Source organism: Monodelphis domestica, chromosome 1 (genome assembly GCF_027887165.1).
Source record: "Monodelphis domestica isolate mMonDom1 chromosome 1, mMonDom1.pri, whole genome shotgun sequence".
NCBI classification, from domain to species: Eukaryota; Metazoa; Chordata; class Mammalia; order Didelphimorphia; family Didelphidae; genus Monodelphis; species Monodelphis domestica.
The window spans coordinates 281,020,278-281,043,349 of NC_077227.1; the positions used below are offsets into that span (position 1 = coordinate 281,020,278).

The 23,072-nt window shown below is 37.7% G+C and overlaps 1 long non-coding RNA gene across 1 annotated transcript; it reads right to left on the minus strand.

Annotated features, from left to right (window-relative positions):
• Positions 1–501: 501 nt before the first annotated feature.
• LOC103106691 (uncharacterized) lies at positions 502–12,317 on the minus strand. The gene is made up of 3 exons (XR_457451.2): positions 11,212–12,317; positions 6,475–6,612; positions 502–6,051 (listed from the first exon to the last, which is right to left on the minus strand). It is a non-coding gene; the product is annotated as an uncharacterized LOC103106691 (long non-coding RNA).
• Positions 12,318–23,072: the final 10,755 nt, after the last annotated feature.

Consider the following 23,072-nt stretch of genomic DNA (forward strand, 5'->3'; position numbering starts at 1 on the left):
TACCTAGCTTCCCCCCCACCCCCCAATTGTGACATTTTGCACCATAGAACAGTTTGCTTTAGTGATATTTTTACATCTTATAAATGAAAAAAATTGGGACTAATAGAGGTTGGGACTTTCTCTAGTTTATCTAGTTAGTTCTAAGGTCTCTCACTCTAAGCAAAACATTCACTTTAGAGAGTATTTCTGCTCAGATTCAGGACTTGAGTAAATTATTTAGGAAATCTCTCCAATGCAGAATCTGTGATTCTGAAGTTTAAATTAACTTTGATTGTCTTAATTCTGCTGTTGGTCTTTTTCTTCATCTACAAAATGAAATAGGTAACAGTAGATAGTTCTTAACTCACAGGTACCCAGGATGTATCACTATTTCCAGGATTGTTGAGTCCTCTACATGGGAAGAAAAAGATTGGAAGAGATCAGAACAAATCAAATTTCTCACCCTTACCTGCTCTTAAATCCTACTATGGCAATTTGCCTAGAACCTTGCATTTAATGAGCCTGTATGATGAAGCTGCATAAGATTTTAATTTTCTTTGCTTTTTTCTTAATTTTTCTTTTAAATTTATTTTTAAAAATATTTTTCCAAGTTTACATGATTCATTTTCTTCCTTCCTCTTTTTCCTCCCCCCCTCCCAGAGCCAACAAGCAATTCCACTGAGTTGTACAAAAGTTATCATTTGATATCTATTTCCACATTATTCATTTTTACCATAGAGCAAGATTTTAATTTTCTTAATAGAAGCAAGCTTGGAGTTTAGAAGAGCTTTTTTGTAATGGTGAGTATTTGGAGGATGAGATGACTCAAAGTTTTCTAAATGTCCAGAATGAAGGTAAAGTATATTAGGCCTTCTCAAAAATGGCCTAATGATGTCAGACGACAGGAGGGTGGCTAGGTGGAAAGATTAGACTTGTTTTGTTTGGTTCCTTGGGGGGTGGCATATGTATAAGAACTAAGCGCAATAGATGAAAATTCTCTGGAAACTGTATCTTAATTTATATTTATTTATTAAGTAATAAAAAGCAAGACAGACAAAGAAAAGATACCAGTCACCCAAGACTAGCTGTTCCCTTTGCATGTCTTCTCCCCCTGACCAGGCAGGCTGAGGGCAGGGGCTCCCCTAACTAGCACTTTCCTAGCCCCCTAGTATCATCTCACTATGATTCCAACTCAAAAGAGCCCCTTCCTTCCCTGGTCCTGAAACTAATATCTTCCATGATGTCACTTTTCTGAGCTTTTCTGATTTGCTGGATTTGACCTGAGTCTGGGTCAGAGGCTGGACTTCTAGATGCCAGGAGTTCAGTGGGACAATAGGCAAACGTCTTGGGGGTGCTTGGGGCTTCTGGTGTCCTCCTAGAGTGTGTGTGTATCCCACTTATACAAATTAAGACTCAGATCTTGTTTTTAACTCAAAGGGTGGAATTGAGCTGCAACCCCAAAAGAGTAGGGGGTGAGACTAGTAAATTCTCACACAGTTTTGAAGACGTAATTTTGGGTTTAATGTCAGGAAGTATGTTGTAACAATTAGAACTAGCCCCAAGTAGAATGTGATACCTTTGGCTTGGGGTGATCTCCTTCCTTGGAGAGGCTGGATAACCATTTGTTGGCTTTATGGACCTGAGAATTCTTTTTCAGGTATGAGTCAGGCTGGATGACTATTGGGATGCTTTCTAAGTCTGAAAAATTCTGCCATTCTCCATCCTCCCAGCATAGGACTAGGATTGGTATATTATAACTGCCTGGCAACCGAAAAGGGATTTCTATGTCTCTAAAATAATATTCTCCTTTACTAAAGAAAAGCTAGGGCACTAATGAGAAATAGATGGACTTCTCTTTCACCAAGGCTTAGTGTAGGCTGTGACTAGAAGACAGTAATAGTGGGATTTTGAGATTTCTTCCCAGACCATCTGAGGATACTATCTGTGTATAGGGAAGGGCACATTGGGGACAAGGACAGACGGACAGGAGCAATCAGGAAGACAGCCCCAAGGCCCTGCCAGATTTCCTTCCATGCAGACCTCTATGCAAGATAATGTCAACTAGGGCTCTGCCCACAGGACAGAGCATAATAAATTCCCCTCTGGCCTCCTCCTGTGGTTATTTGGTTATTGTTCTACTGTAGGATTTGTTTTGAGTAGGAACAAAAGGAAGGAAGACAGCTCTGCTATCAGGCTGGGGAAGAAGGATGCTGCATTGACAACTCTTGTTGTCCTTGGCCGCCCTCCTTTTAAATATGAGGAAGCTAAAGGGCAGCATGCAACCTAACCCTGTCTGTGTTAATGAGCAGCAAGCGCAGCTGGCCCAAAGACAGAGGGGGAAACTTAGCTGGGGCCTTCCTGGGGAGACAGCAGGGTCCTTAGCTGCCTCTTCTGCTGGGTTGCCTTTGTCATCTTGCCTTCCTTTGATGCCTAGCGTAGGTGGGATTGGCTCGTTGGTAGTCTGGGCATAGGAGTGTAGCTGGGAGTCCCCCATTTAGGGAGATCTGACCCTGGGGTTGACCAGAATAAACCTGGAACACTTAGCTGATTGTTTAGCAACCAGAGCGGGCAACAGGACCATTTCTCACCAAATCACAGGTGGTACAAATAAAGAGGAAAGACCTTGGGAGCCCATTGGTTCAATGCCCTGCCTAGAAGCTCTGTGTATTAAACTACCCAGGACATATGACTTTCAATACTTCTGGTTCCTTCATATGCCCAATCTTGAAGACTAAATATATGCTCTGGAATTGGACACTATGCTAACTCAATAATGGCTAGATTTCCGTAAAGAGTTAGAACATAAAACAATGGTTCTTCCTTTAGAGGTACAAAGAGAGGTTCTCTGTTTGTCTTCTGACAGATACCCAGACTGAGGAATTCCTTTGCCTTGTCCGTCTGCTCTATTACACTCATAAACTGGAATCCACCAGGTGTTTGGATTCTCCCAAAATGGTAACCTTTGTCTCAGCTGGAAAACCATGTCTGAGCAATCAAAGAAGCCTGATTGGGAGAAGATGTCAATGTGCTTTCTCAACCAGAAAGGTGGTTTGAGTTTGGCCAAAGAAATTGAACCAAACAAACAGGCGTCTGTCAAAGAAAAGCCGGGTGCTGCTGGGAGATCACACACTGACAAAATGGAAACCATTATCAATGACAGTTCTAGCTAGAAAAGGGGAAATCCTTTGAAGCCACAGACAAGCTGAACAGAGCTTTCCACCTGAGAGACGCTGTAGACTGGAGGTCAGGCCATGCTCAACCCCCACAAAAACTGATGAAAGCTAGCTGCAGAAGGGAGGGGGTGCACAGCTGCAACTCAGAATCTCCCCGTGGAGTTGCTGAGGTTTTTCTGTAGCAAATGGAGCCGCCTTAACAACAAGGCCTGTGGGAAAAGCCCTACAGAGTTGGACTGTAAGAACAGCCCTGCTAGAGCTCTGCTGTGAGAGCAAAAAAACAAGACTTTTGGTAATCCTGAAAAGGGGGTAAGGGGGAGACAAATTAAAAAAAAAATAACCCAAGACCACCCACCTGATGAAGGTCTCCATTTTGGAAACAAACAATTGCTGGTTTCCAAAGCTCACATCTGAAAGAATAGACAAATTCAATACTCAGACCCAAAGTTTTATGTGTTGAGGGATCTGAGTGAATTCATGATCTCTTATAAGATTCGGAAGCATCATTTCTAATGTGTTGGCTTTTGTGATGCTTGTCAAGGGGTTCTCTTTGTGTTTGTTTTCATCCTTGGTGACAAGGAGAGTGATGAGTCTCCTTTTTGACACAGGGTCATGCTTAAAAGGAGGGAAGGGATCAAACATTATTTATTAAGTGCCAGTCACTTTACCACTTGATCATCACAACAACCCTAGGTGCTATTATGCTCTCCACTTGATGATGAAGGAAACTGAGGGAGATAGAAGTTAAGTCACTTGTCCAGGGGTCACACACCCAGGAAGTCTCTGGGGCCAGATTAAAATTCCAGATTCCAGGCCCAGGGCTCCATCCATTGTACCATGGAATTGCCCAATATCTCTTAGATTGGAGGTTTGTGTCTCTTAGGAGGGATAATATTGACTAGCCAAGATCAGATGCAAAGAAAATAAACAAAGAGCCCATTCATGGCAAAGTGATGTAGTGGGTAGAATGCTAGACTTGGATTCAAAAAGACCTTTGTTCAAATGCTTGCTTCTGACATCTTCTATCTCTGGGACCGTGAACTTGCCATCTAACCTCTCTGTCTCCTTATCTGTAAACTGGAGACCTTAATGCCTATGGGATCTACACTATAGATTGGCTGTAATTCTCAAATGAGGTAATAAATATAAAGCATTTTTAAAATCTAAGGCACTATGTAAATTTTAGTTGTTACTAAAATCATGAATCAGTTCATACCTGTGATTTCATCAGTGTTGAGAATTTGCTAGTGTGGAAATTCCTTCTACTAATGTAGATAGGCAAATGATTTGCAACTTAGAGTCTTGAGATTTAGATGACTTGCTCAGGGTCACATGGGCATTAAGTACCAGGAGTGGCATTCCTACCCAGGCTGTCCTTACTCAAAGCTAGCTCTTTTATCCATTATTCCACAGTCAATTTGTTTGTCTGTCTATCAACCCACCCACCCACCTACCTATCTACCTACCTATCTACTTACTCATCTATTTAAATTATGATTATTACTTTTTCTGGCTGGGGTTATTTCCTTTTGTTTCTGCCCCATGTCATTCTTCTCCTCTACCTAGTTTTAAATTGGCACAATAGTTTAGCTTAGGCCAAAATCTAATCATTTCTGAAGAGGGTAAAGTAAGGTTATTGTTGTTTTCTCCTTCTGAAAAGTGGGGATAGGAATGAGGACAAGGACATGGAGAAATATGTTCCAGGAATCCTCACAGTGGTCATGGAAGAAGTATATGAATTTTTAGGTTATCCTTCCCAAATTCCTTTTAAAATGGATTAACATTAGCATCTTATTCCAGGCCTCAATTATCTGGAATTAGAAAGGTACATAGGGGTTCTCTAGTGTTGTATGCTGCTCCAAGAACAAGGACTTGGTCGAGTTTTTTACTATCAGGCAATATATTCAGAAAAATGAATAAATTCAAATTCTTACCATCTTGACCTGGTTAATAACCTCTAGTAATGAGCCAAATAAAATGCTGCTCTGCATGTTTGGAGACTCCCTTCCTTTTTTAATTTTTATTGAGGGAGGTAAGATTGATACATAACAAAGTTTATATGGACCCCTCCCAAAAGAGGACTTTTATTTAACTAATTATTTAATTAAAGGAACTCAGATAAATTTTTTAAAAAGTTGAGTAAGCAGGTAATAAAACTTCACAGTAGTGTCTTTTATCCAGGAAATTAAAAAAAAAACCCATTTACAGCTCTTAATTACATATCAATCCACTTCTGAAATTAGTAGAGGCTAACTAATAGCATTTCTGTTTTAGAGAGAACGAGAGGAAAAACCCAGGCTTGAGAGGCATAGGAGTTTTGATGGCAGGACACTGTGAGTTAGAGTAAAAGCTAAAAGGAAGGTACCTTCCCTATCCAACCACATTTGCACATAACACCAATATTCTGCTGTTTGCATCAAATTAAAATGTTTTAACCTGTGTTTTTGTTCATTTGTAGAGCTTCGGTAGGTTTGCTGACATTAACGTTGATTCTTATCAATTGGGTAAAAAAATTGTGGTACCTGAATGTAGTGCCATATTATTAGGGTAAAAGAAATGATAGGTACGATGAATACAGAGAAGCATGGAAAGATCTATATGAACTGATGTACAGCGAAGTCAGCAGTCAATAACTACAAAAAAGTAACAAAAAACACACTACAAACAAACCAAAGAACACACCAAACAATCAAAAGCAAATGCAACAAAATTATAAAGATCAAACAGGACTTGAATGGAAATATATGAAAAGATACCCCCACCCACCCCTTTCTAGAGGCAGGAGAACCACAGATATTTTACATTCATTGCACATGTTTTTGGACTTTTCCAAAATATTGATCAGTTGTGTAGATATTTTTCCTCTCTAAAAAACAACCATTTGTCATATAGGATGACTCTGTGGGAGAGGGAAAAAAAGAGATATGTGGGATTACTATGGTGATATGAAAAATAGACCATATTAATAAAAACATATATATATATTAACTTAGTATTGGTCACTTTTGGATAATAGGTTCTGGTAGGACAAGGACTATATCTATGGAATTCTTATGTCACTAACAGACTTATTGTCTTTTTCTTTTTATGTACCAAATGGTATAGCATCCAGATTTTAATTTTTTTTATTTAAATTAATTTATTTAGTCAATTTAGAACATTATTCCTTGGTTACAAGAATCATATTCTTTCCCTCCATCCCCTCCCCCACCCTTCCTGCAGCCCACACGCAATTTCATTGGGTATTACATGTGTCCTTGATCAAAACCTATTTCCATGTTGTTGGTGTTTGCACTAGGATGTTCATTTAGCGTCTACATACCCAGCCATATCCCCTCGACCCATGTATTCAAGCAGTTGTTTTTCTTCTGTGTTTCTACTCCCACAGTTTTTCCTCTGAATTTGGATAGTGGTTTTTCTTGTAAATTCCTCCAAGTTGTTCAGGATCACTGCATTGCCCCTAATGGAGAAGTCCATTACATTCAATTGTACTACTGTGTATCAGTCTCTGTGTACAATGTTCTCCTGGTTCTGCTCCTTTCTCTCTGCATCAATTCCTGGAGGTCATTCCAGTTCCCATTTATTTTTATATTTTATATTTATTATTCTTTTGAACACAATAGTATTCCATCACCAACATATACCACAATTTGTTCAGCCATTCTCCAATTGCAGGACATCCCCTCATTTTCCAATTTTTTGCTATCACAAAGAGCACAGCTATGAATATTCTTGTACAAGTCTTTTTCCTTATTCTCTCTTTGGGGTACAAACCCAACAGTGCTGGATCAAAGGGCAGACAGTCTTTTAGCACCCTTTGGGGATAGTTCCAAATTGCCCTCCAGAATGGTTGGATCAATTCACAACTCCACCAGCAATGCATTAATGTCCCAACTTTGCCATATCCCCTCCAGCATTCATTACTTTCCATTGCTGCAATGTTACCCAATCTGCTAGATGTAAGGTGATACCTCAGAGTTACTTTGATTTGCATTTCTCTGATTATAAGAGATTTAGAACACTTTTTCATGTGCTTATTAATAGTTTTGATTTCTTTAACTGAAAATTGCCTATTCATGTCCCTTGCCCATTTATCAATTGGAGAATCACTTGATTTTTTGTATAATTGGTTTAGCTCTTTATAAATTTGAATTTATAAAATGGACCTTTGTCAGAGGTTTTTGTTATGAAGATTGTTTCCCAATTTGTTGCTTCCCTTCTAATTTTAGTTGCATTGGTTTTGTTTGTACAAACCCTTTTTAATTTGATGTAATCAAAATTATTGATTTTACATTTTGTGATTTTCTCTAGCTCTTGCTTGGTTTTAAAGTCTTTCCTTTCCCAAAGATCTGACATCTATATTAGTTTGTGTTCACCTAATTTGCTTATAGTTTCCTTCTTTATGTTCAAGTCATTCACCCATTCTGAGTTTATCTTGGTGTAGAGTGTAAGATGTTGATCCAAACCTAATCTCTCCCACACTGTCTTCCAATTTTCCCAGCAGTTTTTATCAGATAGTGGATTTTGGTCCCAAAAGTTGGGTCTTTGGGCTTATCATAGACTGTCTTGCTGAGGTCACTTACCCCAAGTCTATTCCACTGATCCCCCTTTCTGTCTCTTAGCCAGTACCATATTGTTTTGATGACTACTGTTTTATAGTATAGTTTGAGATCTGGGACTGCAAGGCCTCCTTCCTTAGCATTTTTTGTTTCATTATTTTCTTGATCTTTTGTTCTTCCAAATGAACTTTGTTATGTTTTTTTCTAATTTAGTAAGAAAGTTTTTTGGTAGTTCGATGGGTATGGCACTAAATAAGTAAATTAATTTGAGTAGGATTGTCATTTTTATTATGTTAGCTCTTCCTGCCCATGAGCAATCAATGTTTTTCCAATTGTTTAGACCTAGTTTTAATTGTGTGGAGAGTGGTTTGTAGTTGTGTTCATATAGTTCCTGTGTTTGTCTCAACACATAGATTCCTAAGTATTTTATATTGTCTAGGGTGATTTTAAGTGGGATTTCTCTTTCTAATTCTTGCTGCTGAGATGTATTGGAGATATATAGAAATGCTGATGACTTATGTGGGTTTATTTTGTATCCTGCAATTTTGCTAAAGTTGTTGATTATTTCAATTAGCTTTTTGGTTGATTCTCTAGGATTCTTTAAGTAAACCATCATATCATCTGCAAAGACTTATTTTGATAATGGTTTTTGATGATGGCTGGAGAGGAAAAACTATTAGAAGACAGAAAGAGATATCAATAGTTTTCTGGGAAGAATGAGAGGGGAAAAATATGAATCCAGAGTTATTGGAGTAAGTAAGTAAGTAAGTAACACTAAGAATATGGCAGCCTGAAAAAGAGAATAGAGGGAATGGATATTAAACTGAAAGGGAGAATCCTTGAAAATTAATAATTGTGGCTACTAAACTTGCGGTTATACATAATGGATTTGCTATCAGAGGAGCTAGTTTCAAATTCCACCTAGGTCACATACTACCTGTGGGATTTTGAGTGCTCCATATCTCAGTTTCCTCACTTGTAAAATGGGAGGGTTTGTACTAGATGACCTGTAAAGTGTTTTCTACCTCTAGATCTATGATTCTATGACCCACTACTGAGAGAAGTGAATATTTGCATCTAGGGATTGAGATGGGCTGGCCACAAAGGAAGAGGCATTATGGCAATTCTGCTTCTGAATCTGGAGTTGAAGGTCCTGGATTTGAATTCCTTTTCAGTCACTCAGTGCCTAAGCAGGTAGGTGGCACAGAGGATAGAGCACCAGATCTGGAGTCAGGAAGACTACTCTTCCTGAGTTCAAACCCAGCTTCAGACACTTACTGGCTTTATTACTCTGGGCAAGTCACTTAACTCTGTTTCTTCATTTGTCAAATGAGCTGGAAAAGGAAATGGCAAGTCACTCCAGTATCTTTGCCAAGAAAACACCAAATGGATCATGAAGAGTCAGACAAGACTGAAAATGCCAACAACAATAACAGAAACACACTACCTACCTACCCATGTGATCAAGGGAAGGTCACTTACTGATTTCCACATCTGTAAAATGAGGAGATTAGACAAAGTGACCACTGAAGTCCCTTCTAGCTCTAAATCTTGTCACCCTATGAAACTTGAGAAATAGTTTTTATAGCATAGTAAAATTGCTTCTAAGAATTTAACATCATAAAGTTTATGTAAACCCCCAAAAGGAGAAACATAAAGGAAATGAGATCAATTTTTTAAAAAGTCAAGTAGGAGTAGATAATAAAACTTGATAGAACTATCTTTTATCCAGGTAATAAAAAATTATATATCAATATTAATTACAAGTCAATACCACATATGGTTCAATAGGGCATTCAGAGAAATCTGTTTACCCATTGTGTTTGTTCAGGGGGCAGGAGACTATAAATCTTACCCATGTTCACTTAAGCATAAAACTTCCTGAAAACCTAAAGCAAACTATCCTGAATTTTGAATGCAAAGAACATAGGTAGATTGAGAGTCAGGCCCAGAGGTGGGAGGTCCTGAGTTCAAATGTAGCCTTAGACACTTCCTAGCTATGTGATCCTGGAAAAGTCACTTAATTCCCATTGCCTAGCCCTTACCACTTTTCTGCCTTGGAACCAATATACAATACCAATTCTAAGATGGAAGGTTATTAGGGTTTTTTAAGAAATAAAAGAACATAGATAATAATGGACGGATTTTTTTTTAATCACTAGAAAATTCACTGAGAGCTAACGGAAATCTCTGTAGCATGATATCTGATTGTTGTTGGGGGGGGTACTTTATTTTTTTTTTATTATTTGATATAACAGCTAAAAGAGATAGGCAGAAAAAAACTGATGTTACCATTCCCATTTTATGGAGGAGGAAACTAAGACTCTGGCAGTAGAGTTGGGCTTTGTTTCTTCATATTGTGTAATATATCATGTATTTTTCAATTCAATTTAACAAGTATTAATAAGTGCTATCTTTGTTTTAGACTGGGGATACACAGATAAACCAGGAAGATGTTCCTGTCAAGTCAACAAGTGCTGGGAAGACAAGGGTAAAAAATAATCCTGGCTCTCAAGAAGTGTCCAGCCTAATGGGGTAGACAACTTTCAAACAACTAGGTACATATAAAATAGGTAGAAGATGAATTGGAGGTCAGAAGGAATATACAGCATTAATGGGGATCAGGAAAAGCTTTTTATTTTTTTAATTTTAAAAATTTTATTTTTTTTTTCAATTTTATTTAAAATTTTTTTTCATGGCTACATGTCTCTTGTTGTTTCTCTTTCCCCTTTTCCTTCCCCACTCCCAAAGTTGACAAGCAATTTGACTGGGTTATACATATATTATCACTCAAACCCCATTTCCATATTATTCATTTTTTATTACATGAATCTAGAAAAAGCTTTTTAGTAGAAGATGGGATCTTAATTAGGACTTGAAGGAAGCCAGGAGATGGGAATGAGGAGATGGAAGCACTCCAGGCAAGGGGACAAGCTATGCCTGAAGTTGGAGTGCAGTGTCTTGTTTGAGGAACAATGAAATAAAATTAATACAGAGTGATTTCAAGAGTGCTAATAAGAGGCAGCTGGGTGGCTGAGTGGATTGAGAGCCAGGGCTAGAGACAGGAAGTCCTGGGTTCAAATATGGCTTCAGATACTGTGGACTTTAAACCCATTTGTTTAGCCCTTATGATTCTTCTGCCTTAGAACTAATAGTAGTATTGATTCTAATTTTTTTTTTAAATATTATCTTCTATCTTAGAATCAGTACTGTGCATTGATCCCAAGGCACAAAAGTTGTACGTGCTCTGCAATGGGGGGTTGAGTGATTTGCCAAGGGTCCACACACAGCTAGAAAGTGTCTGAGGTTACATCTGAACCCAGGACCTCTGAGCTTGGTTCTCAATCCACTGAGCCAACTAGGTGCCCCCTATAGTATTGATTTTAAGATGGAAGGCAAAGATTTAAATTAAAAAAAAAAAAGAATGCTGATAACTTGGGAGTTCAGGGTAAGCCCCATCCGAAAGAAATTTGAAAGCGTAACACCTGGATAGTCCTTACCTTGTTTCATGAAAGATGTCAAGTAGGTAGTTGTTACAAGGAACTACAGCAACATCGGGATTGCTACTTAGCTAGCCCCAAATGGACCCGAATGGATCGATTTCTGTGTCCTTCCACCCCGAGCCCCAAGACACTAAACTGCATATAGCTGGCAAGAGAGGCTCTGGCAGGAGAAAGAGGTGTCTGAGAAAGCTCTTAAGATGGAGTCACGGAATTTCTCTTGTTTAGTCATCTCTCTGTTCTCGTTCTGGAGAGGGAATGTGTCCCTTGCGACACACAAGGGACCACAGATGAAGAAATCTTTCAAGTGATCCCAGGCAGTGCTTATTCACAAGTGAAAAACACAAGCAGGAAATGGGACAGGGTTCCTTTTGTCCTCCACTTTCACCCCTGCCACCCACACAAAATGAAAGAAATGCATAGTCCCGCTGCCCCCGAGGTCTCGGGCTTCCCCTCTCCCTACCTGCGCTCTGTTACATAAATGCGCCCGCCCGTTAGTACTGAATGAAAAGTAACTGCCTCAGATCCCGGAGGGTGAGCGTTTTTGACTGAGGCCATAGGAATGTGGCACAAGCCGGCTCCGAAGAGACCCGGCACGCAGCCTAGGAGGATCATTGCCTGTATTAATGACCAGAACCTTGTTTATCTAGAGTGCCAACTCTTGATTTATAGTCAAAGAATATGGATCAGAGGGAAGAGGAGGGGTGGGGGGCAGCCTCGCTTCTCTGTCTTTTTTTTGCAACACGGAGAATAATAGTGCCATGCATTAACCCAGGATCCTACCTAAATGTGATGTTTTCTTAAATGCAATTTTCAAAATGCTTTCCTCTTTAATTATGCTGAAGTCATCTGAGCATGTAATCCTCCCAACTAATGTAAACTTCCTCCCTGTCTCTATTTCTCTGTGTGTGTGTGTGTGTGTGTGTGTGTGTCTGTGCATGCGTGTGTTTATCTCTCCAGTAAGTCTCCACTCCCTCTCCACAGAGAAAAGGATTCAGTTCCTGGAACCTCTCTGATCTTTAAGAGGCTAACTTTGGTCTTAACTTCCCCGGGTGCCAAGCCTCCATAGCTCTGCTATGGATGTTTCTAGCCATGCCACATCCTCTGCCTCTTTCCAGCTTTCTTCTTAGGCATCGCTCCTCTCCCCCCCAGCTCCTCAAAGAAACAGCTATATAGTTGCTTATATTTGTAGCCTTAGGCAGCTAGGTGGCACAGTGGATTGAGCACTGAGCTTGGAATCAGAATGTCTTATTCTGAATTCAAATCTCCCTTAATATGCTTGCTAGCTGCACTACCACCTGCAAATCACTTAACCCTGTTTCCCTCAGTTGCTCATCTGTAGAAAGAAAGAAAGAAAGAAAGAAAGAAAGAAAGAAAGAAAGAAAGAAAGAAAGAAAGAAAGAAAGAAAGAAAGAAAGGAAGGAAGGAAGGAAGGAAGGAAGGAAGGAAGGAAGGAAGGAAGGAAGGAAGGAAGGAAGGAAGGAAGGAAGGAAGGAAGGAAGGAAGGAAAGAAAGGAAGAAAGGAAGAAAGAAAGGAAGGAAGGAAGAAAGAAAGAAAGAAAGAAAGAAAGAGAAAGAAAGAAAGAAAGAAAGAAAGAAAGAGAAAGAAAAAGAAGGAAGGAAGGAAAGAAAAAGAAAAGAAAAGAAAGAAAAAGAAGGAACTGGTGAACCACTTTAGTATCTCTCTTTTTCTGCTGTCTCTTATCCCAGACCCAGAAAGCCTTTTTATTTGACTTTATTTTTATTCTAAATTGGTTTATTCCACAGTATAGATGCATTTTTATATGCCATATTCTTTTTTTTAACCTTTACTTTCCATCTTAGAGTCAGAGCTATATCCATAATTTCACTAATGTTCTTATGTATCATCATGAAGGGCAGTGACCAACCCAAGTTTCTAAAGGGCTATGCCAAAGAAGAATAGACTATGCCAGCTGCATCAAACTGGGAAGGATGTATGTCCACTGTCTCCTAAGGACCAGCCCAGCAATTTTTAAAATTAGTTTTATTTTTTTCAATGAACAAAAATCAATTTCCTTCCCACTTTCCTTTCCTCAATTTAAAAAAAAAGGGAAAAAATCTCTGTGGATACATTGATGTATATCAACAAATTCCCATGTTGGCTATGTCATGTACATCTTTTCATGATTCCTTATAGTAGAGTGATATTCCATTAAATTCAAATATGATTTGGTCATTCATTCCATAACCGATGCCCCTACCCAATTTAGTTTCTTGTTCTTTGTCACCACAAAAAGTTACTATAAATATTTTTGTACTTATTGGTTCTTTTTCCTTCTTTGATTTATTTGGGGTATACAATCTGGCAGATTTCAGGGAGGTTCACCACCAAAAGATTGGCTCTAGGCCAAGATATTATCTGACTTGGTAAAAGTTCTTCATGGGCAGGTAGGTGGCTCAGTGGATAGAGCCAGGTCTGGAGATAGGGGAGGTCCTAGGTTCAAATTTGACCTCAGATATTTCCTAACTGTGTAACCCTGGGCAAATACCTTAAGCCTGTTGCCTAGCCCTTACCACTCTTCTGCCATGGAACTGATAACTCAGTATTGGTTCTACAACAGAAGGCAAAGGTTTTGTAAATTTTAAATATCCAACAACTCCAAGTATTGTATTTTATAAGATTTATTAGTAATCATTTGAAGTAGAAGAAATACAAGAAATGCAAGAACAAAAGTAAAAGTCTCACCCAACCACCACAGCTGCTTTCCCAGGAGCAAAAAAAAAAAGAGGGTGGAGCTACATAAAAATATATCCTCCCTATATATGTAGGTAGGCATGTGTGGATATGCAAATGGGATGCTAGGAAAAAAGAGTTCAAGAGAGAAAATTCTAATTACACAGTTTAAAAAAGAAAAGAAAAGAAATGAAAAAGGGAAAGAGTCTATAAAATAGAATGTTGCTCTACCAAAATAAACATTTTGTGGTTTTTTATTTTTCTTTTGTAACTGACAAACAATTGGAGAGATGTTATGGTAATGACATCTGCTAATTAATTACAAAATAAGCACGGTATAGTCCATTGTTAAGTATTACTTGTGAAACATTGCTTTTCTCTACTACTATCATCATTGTGAATGTTCTTGATTTATGTACAAGTGATTCTCATAAAAATTTTGTATGAAGAGGTCAGCGGCTATTACTTTATTCTCAGGAACCTTTTTTTTTCATTAATAGGGTCTGACTTTTTTCATTATTTTGGTATCTTCACTTTTTTTCATATACCTTATTTATGTATCCCTAAATGTCCTCACAATGCTACTTCCATGATAGATGATGATAATGATAATAATAATAGCTAAAACATAGAGTACTTGTTATGTGCTAGGCACTGTGTTAAGCACCATACAATGATTATTTCATTGATCCTCACAACAACCCTGTTTATAAATGCTATTATTATCCCTATTTTATGGATTAGGAAACTGAGGCAACCAGAGAATAAGTGATTTGACTAGGCTAGTATCTCATTCCCTCTATTCTCTCTGTTATAATATGATATTATATGTTTATATAACCAATATAAATATAAATTTACAAACTAATATTTTTGGTTTGTTTTTCATTTTAAAAATATCTGCTTGTCAAATAAAAAAAAAATTAAGACTTCTTTATGAACCTGTTGACCAATCTGCAGAAGCAATTTTATTTTTCTTTTTAAGGTCCTAGATATTTCTGAATACAAATGAATAGGGAAAACTTATTTCAATGGGAAAATACACCACAGTTAGTTTTTATCTTATCTAAATAAGAAACAGGAATTCAAATGAAAAACTTATGTTTTGACTACTGAATAAAGAATTCTCTGAGTATCAAACAAAGCAATTTGTTTTACTACTATTTATTAACATCTTATTTCTGCAAGATGGATCTTTTTTCTATAGCTGTTAAGAAAATATTCATTGTGATTAGCAGTGAGAAAAGAATTATTAGTAGCAATATCATAAATGACATGACATTTAGATAAAACTTTGTGCCCCAATGCCCACTCAACTTATATTAACAGTATTACTACAATTATTTTTTGTTACAAATGTGAAAATTATGAAGGATTTTCTCAATCAATAAATATCTGCATGTTACATTAATTTAATTGCATATTTTAAGATTTGTCATAAACTTAATTTTTTTGAATAAAATACTAGCCAATAAAATTATTTGCATAGACTTATGAAAAGTATAGGGAATTATGTGATAATTTTTGTGTTTGTTGAATGTCTTGTTATCACAAAAAATTTGTAAATCATTGTTGTCCATACATGAAATTCTGTGATTCCCTAAGAAAAATTGAGAGGCAGAAGAGTTCCACCAAGAATTTAAACTGAAGTTTAAATTTAAATTACTATAGCAGTAATTTCCTCACTACTCTGTGCCCTTGAAGAGGAAGTAGAGAAAGAAGATTATTCAGGGAGCCAAGCTTAGATAAAGCCAATAGCCTCTTTGCTGGCAAAAGCAAACAGTACCATATAGCAAATGTATGTATATGTTTTGGGGACTTGGAGGATCTCATATCAGTTGGAGTTTCCAGGAAGTACAGCAGGATATCTTTAAGTAAAGAGCTTCGGGGGCAGCTAGGTAATACAGTCGATTGAGAACCAGGCTTGGAGTGAGGAGGACCTGGGTTCATACGTGGATTCAGATGCTTCCTAATTGTGTGACTCTAGGCAAGTCATTTAAACCCTATTGCCTAACCCTTACCACTCTTCTGCCTAGGAACCAACACACAGTACTGATTCTAAGACAAAAGGTAAGGGTTTTTTAAAAAGAGCTTCTGAGAAAGACTAAATATATGTGCCTGTCTGTGGACTGATTTCCCAGAAATTGTTCTACTAATCTCATATAATACTGTTCACGGTGGTATTGCATAATGGCTGGGGTACTAGATTTAGAAGGACCTAGGTTCAAATTCTGCCTTTGATAATTACTGACTGGGTGACCTTAGGCAAGTCTATCAACTGTAAACCTTAAAATTTCTGGAAATTTCACCATTGGGAAATTTCCAACATTTATAAGTCTAAGAAATTTTAAGGTTTACACAACCTTGGTCTTTTCATCTGTAAAATGAAAGAATTGGACTAGATGGCTTCTAAAGTCTTTTTCAACTTCTAATTTGCAGTGATCCTGTGTAGATCCTTTGGGAGTTCTGTGGCCAGTGGATGGAGTACTGTTTTTGGGATCAGGAATTTGTTGTTTTAGTTGTTTAAGTTGTGTCTGACTTTTCACAACTCCAATTGGGATTTTCTTGGCAATTATATTGGAGTGACTTGCCATTTCCTTCTCCAGATCATTTTACAGATGAGGAAACTGAAGTAAACAGGGTTAAATGACTTGCCCAGAGTGACAGTGTATCATTTTTGTAAGTGAATAATCTTATAAAACCAAAACCCCCAATAATATTCCCAAATAAATAAGTGAAAAATCATATGTTTTCATCTTCATTTTTTACTCCAACAAATTATTTCTCTGGAGCTGGATAGCATACTTTTTCCCAAGTCCTTCAGAATTGTCCTGGATCATTGTATTGCTGTTACTAGCAAAGTCCATTACATTTGGTCATTCTACAGTATTTCAGTTACTGTGTATAGTGGTCACCTGGTTCTGCTTATTTCACTCTGTATCAGTTCACGTTGGTCTTTCCAGTTCATTCTCAAATCATCCTGTTCATCATCCCTTATAGCATTTCATTAACATCATATACCACAATTTGTTCAGCCATTCCCCAAATAAGGGACATCCCTTTAGTTTCTAATTCTTTGCCAAAAAGAAAGTGAAGCTATAATTATTTTTGTACCAACTGGTCCTTTTCCATTCATCTTAGCTATTATTGATAATAATGTCGTATTATCTTTTTTTTGCAATGGTAGAAGAATTTTTTGAGCATTACCTCTGTAGTCTCAAGGTCAGTAAATGGCTGTCAAGAGCCAGAGAAAGGAAGCTGTCAGGCACTTGTAGATGTTTTTAGAAAAAATCATTATGTTCAGACCACAGAGGACCAATACAGAACCACAACTAGCCTGCTGACTCTAAAACCTGCTCTGAGATATTGCCCAGAATCTAGGTATATGCCTGCTGAGAGAAAAATCAATAGTGCAGAGGGGGTAAAGAACAAAAGTCAGGGGACAGGAAGTGGCAGGAGTTTTTAATCTGGGGTCTCAATTTGGACAGGAAAAAAAATTCCACTTTTATTTTCAAACCCTTCTATCTAAAATAGAGCATTTCCTTCAATTATTTAAAAACATCATTCAGAGAAAGAGTTTTCACCAGACTGCCAAAGGGGTCCATACACAAGGAAAATTAAGAAACTCTGGGTGGTAGAACAGAAGCTATAAATGGGAGTAGTTGTCTTTCTTCCATCTAATTAGACTGTTCTTTATGTGAAATATCTGTTGATTCCTTAGCCAAAGCTTTTGTGTACAGTGTGGAACTCCAAAACAGGACAGTAATCTTAAAAAAAAAATTGACTTCCAATTTTCTTAGGAACATAAACCCAACCAATGCCAAAGGCAAACATAACTGATACAATTTCTCTCTTGAGAAGCCCCACTTCAATGGTTTAGAGAACTTTCTGCATACAGCTCAGGGAATTTAGCTCATGCCTTTATTAGGTCTGCCCCTGATTGAAGGACCACAAAAGGAAATAAGTTTCCAAGGGGAAAGAAGAATCCTACATTTGACTCACATGGTTCAACTTATTTGTCTTTGAAAACTCATGAAGAGATTTAATTAAATTCAGCTCAACAAATATTTATGAAGTAATGTCTGTGTGCAAAGTTCCTTGCTACACTAGAGGGATAAAACAAAAGAGTCTTCCCTCAAGAAGCTTACAATTTACTGATGACAGAACTTTGTTTACTTCCATGACAAATACTATTTATCCTTCTCAGACAATTTCATGAACAGAATTACCTGGCCTCACCTCTTTTCTCAGCTTCTGACTTTCTGGATTTCTTCAGTAAATGTTAGCTGCTTTCTCACCTTGGAAGATTCTCCCTCTTCTTGGACCCTTTCTTCTCAATGGTGAATTTTCCTGGAAGAGGACCTCTATTAGTGGGAAAGCTCTAGCCACCCCTACCCATACTAACTTTCTTTTATGAATGATCTTCTCCAATTAGCATATATGCTCCTTTAGGGAAGGGTCTGTCTTTCTTTTTCCTTTTATTTGTATTCCCAGGATTAGCACAGGACCTGGAATGTAGTAGTAAGCATTTAATAAATTCTTGTTAGCCAACCTGTAAAAATCTTGGAACTTGTTTGGATTACATTTCATAGAAAGTAGGATTTTTTATTAGGGAAACTAACCCTAGGCAGCTTATTTGGTGTGTGTCCCCTACAATGACTCCACTCCCCACTTAGTATAGATCCTTTCCTGTGCCTCAGTAGTACAGATTGGTTTTCCCAGATCTGTATCTGATTTGCTTAGGGTCACATAGACTGAAAGGAACCTTATAGGACATTATAAAATGTAAGGAATTTGTGTAAGACTTTATATGAAAAGACACAACCCTCTCTTGACTTCAACAATAAAAGTAACTGTTGTCTGAACCTGTCCAGCAAAACCATCAATACCTGCTCAACTATGTATTGATCTTGGTTTGAACCCCATCACTTGTAACAACTGCCTGACAGGATGCACACTGTGACACTCTAGGATGCATACAATGGACAGTTCAAATTAAAGGGACTACCCAATTAGGCTCCTGAAAGTTCCCCTGTAAGCAAATACATTCCAAGGTCTTGATTGGGCTATCTACTGAAAATATGAATTTTTTCTCTCTTCTTTAAAAAAAAATTTTTTTTACAGATTACATGACAATAAAATTTTTAATAATAGTTTTCTGACATTTTGTGATACATGTTCTTTTCCTTCCTTCTATTCCCCCCAAGATGGCAAGTAATATGCTTTAGATTGTACATGTATTATCACATAATTCATATTTCCATGTTTGTCATGGAACAAGACACATATTGCTTGCACTGGAGAAAAATTCATGGAGGAAATAAAGTGAAGAATGTTTCAATCTACATTTAGACTCCATCAGTTCCTTTGATGATGATGGAAAGCTTTTTTTTTTTATCATGAATCCCTTGGAGCTATCCTGAATTATTCTTATATTGTTAGTATTAGTTAAGTCATTCATCATAGACTATCATTGTTATTGGATAGAACATTCTCCTGGTTCTACTCACTTCACTTTGCATCACTTCCTGTGTCTTCTTTCCAGATTTTTTGTATGGTCTTGTTTGTCATTTCTTCTGGCATAGTAGTATTCTAATTACAAACACATGCCACAGCTTTTCAGCCATTCCTCAATTGTTGAACATTCATTCAATTTCCAGTTCTTTGCCACCATAAAAAGAACTGCTATAAATACTTTTTTTTTACATATACATTGTTTTCCTTTTTCTTTGCTTTCTTTGGGATACAGACCTGGTGGTGGTATTGCAGTTTTATGATCCTTTAGATGTGGTTCTTAATTGCTCTCCAGAATGGTTGTATCAGTTCACAATTCCACCAATAGTATATTAATGTCCCAATTTTTCCAAGTCCCTTCCAACATTTATCATTTTCCTTTTTTGTCATTTTAAGCTATCCCCTTTCAGCAAAAGTTATTTTCTACCACCACATTTTGATTCTCCCTGTCCTGGTCCTTACATTATTCCAACCCAGGGCCTCTCTGGAGTCATGTAATCTAATTCTATCACTTTTACAAATAAGGGAAACTGAGATCTAGAGAAGAGTCTTGACTTGCCCACAATCATATAGTAAGTAATAGAACAGGGAATGGAATCCAGGTTCTTGATTTAAAATCTAGCACTCATGGTGACACATTCTTATGGGATTTTATTATATGGGTTTTTTTTTTTTAGCTTAAATACTAAAAAAATAACATTTCAATATCCACAGCAGAATACAAAAAGAGGACTATATATGGAAACTATGAACCTCCATTTCATGCCATATTCCATTTCATACTCTAAGTACATATTAAATTCCACACATTTATTTCAAAACTGTCTTGTTTATTTGTGCTTCCCCCTGAACTTTTCTGTTCTTTTTTCTTCATTTTGAAAAACATTTCAGCTCCTTTTTTAGGTGTGTGTGTGTGGGGTGAAGGAGCATTAGTGTTACTAACCCCTCCTTTCCATTCTCTCCTTTAAGAAAAAAAAAAGTACCCTTGTAGAAATAAGAATAGTCACACCAAACAAATTTACAAAAGGGATGCTTCTTTGTGATCTTAACTACACTACTTTATCTCATTGTCTTCTTTCCTTGCCTATAAAATGGCTGCCATCTCTTCACAGAATTCTGCCTGCTTTCCTGTGCAGCATTGTAGAGGGCTTTATTTTTTATTGCTATCTGGAAATTGGGGATCATGCTCCCCTTAAAGATAATTTTTTAATTATCTGAAAAACACCTTTTTATCTTTTCCTTAAAGATATTTTTTTTTGTTTGTTTGGAAGAAAAAGTTCTTTTAAAATGATCATTATAGAACCTGTGGGTTCTGAAAAACTACAATTCTATGTGATGGACTTTCTGGGTAGAAGATGAATGCCCATCCCAGTATAAGGAAGGGAATCTGGGTCTCTCCATGCATTCAGGCTGAACTGCTTATTTGGCCTTGTGCCAGTCCCTTGATCACTCTTCTCTCACTTTGTTAATGCCCTCTTTGCTAGCCCTAGCTCTGCATTCCTGTAGTTGGGTCATGGCAATGAACCTCATGCTTTTTCCTTAATGTCTGGACTTTTTTGGAGATCCTAGGCCCATTCAAGCCAGTCTCTGATAAGGGAGAATTACCAAGAATTACCACATGATCAATGATCAAGAATTAACAGATTCTTATTTGTTTAGTACATTTGTCCAGCCTCCTCTCCCACCCTGAGCCTTTCCTTTCCATCCCCATTGGCGAGACACACAATTTGTAATCCCCTTAAAACTGAAGAAGAGAGGGTTCTGATGCATGGAGATTAACATCAGCTGCAACCTATTAATGTGTCCCCCCTCCCAACCCAAGGAAACAAAAACACTGGACCAAATTAGACTGAGCAGGCCTCTGTCTCCAGGGGAGAGAGGTGGAGTAAGAGTTGGGGAGGGTGGAGAGGACTAGGGGATTGCCATGTGGTTTTAATTAATTTGGATTCTCTTTCTGAAGCTAATTTACCCAACACAAAGCATGTTCAAGGAGTAGCTGCTGCCAGTTCTGGGAGCTTGGCTTTCTCTGATAAAGGTCCAGAGCCCTGTTCAGGAGGCTGGAGTTTGTTGTGTCTCTATAATTAACAGGTTTCAAAGTGGTTATTTTGGAAAAGGGATTTTAGGAGTGTGTGAAAGTCCTTTCAATGGCCATCAGACTGCATCCCAAGGTCTTCAGAAGGGCCTCTCTCTCCCACAGTTTGCTCAGGTTTTTGCATTTCCAAAGCTCTGCCCTAGAAGCTGGAGGCTCCCACCATGGATTTTTATTGCACTAAAGGTTGCTGTGGTTTTTGTTGTTGTTGTTGTTGTTTATTTTTTCTTATTGTTTTTTAGTTACTAGGTACGTTTTTTTAAATGCCCCTGTGGTTCCTCAGAGTATAAATAAAACCAATATGACCCTTGCTTTCCTAGGGCTCCCTTGTCACTGCTTTCTTCTAGGGAAATGGATTGACTATCTAACTATTCATAATGAACACAGTGATGTCATACAGACCATAGAATCATAGATCCCAAAGGGATCTTACTTATTTATTTTTATTTATCATTTATTTATATTTATATTTATTTATTTATTTAAAAGAAGGAGATTGATGGCCAGAGAGGTACAATGATTTGTTCAAGATCTCACAGCTCATTTAGTAACAGACTTGAAGTCTTTGACTTCCCAGGGTTTATTCTTTCTACTACATCAAGTAGCCCTTCAAATGAAAGGAGGTGCCTACCCTCTTTTCTTCTTTTCTTATACTGCAAGTTCCCTAGAGTCCAAGAACCTGAGTTCAAATTCTGCATGTTACTCTTCACTCCCAGGGACTAATGGTCTTGAGAGTCCCTTCTATCTCTAAATCTATGATCTTCCCATGCTACTCTCTACTGCCTCATGACACTATGAAAATGGATTTAATCTATGATTAAATTAAATCTATGATTAATTTTTCAGCAGGTATAGAGTGGTCTTATATTCCCAGTACTCTCTGGCTTTTGATGTTGTTGTTGTTTATTATAAAAACAAAACCAAAAAAAGCTGAAAAAAGAGCAGGGGGTCGAGGCAGGGATTAACTCATTCATTGGAACTCTCACCCTGGACCAAGTTGAAAACTCAGCCAACCCCAGAACAGACCAGGCTTCACACACCATACAATGGTCTGCTCTATCCCTTTTGCCTCTCACATTGCCTTTGCATTGCTTTCCACTCTTGTTCTGGGAACTGTAATCAAATCAGTACTATTGGACTAACATTGTTCTCTGAAAGGCTATATTAACCCCATTCCTCTACTAACTGTCCCCTTAACTTCCCAGACCCCAAACCACCATTCTGTATTACACCCCCCCTCCCCATAATTTATTAGAATTTAAGCTCCTTGAGGGCAGGGACTGTCTCAATTTTGTATTTGTATTACTCACTCTTAGAACAGTGGTTGGAACATGAAGAGTAGATCATAAATGTTTTTTCATTCATTTGTTCCACATTAGGGTGACTTAGGTTGGGGATGGACAGTGCCTAGGCATGAGTAGAAGAAAATACAAATTCTAGCTCCAAGGACAATGTATTTATTTTTATTTTTTACAAACCCTTACCTTCTGTCAGAATCAATACTGTATATTGTTTCCAAGGCAGAAGAGTGGTAAGGGCTAGGAAATAGGGGTTAAGGGACTT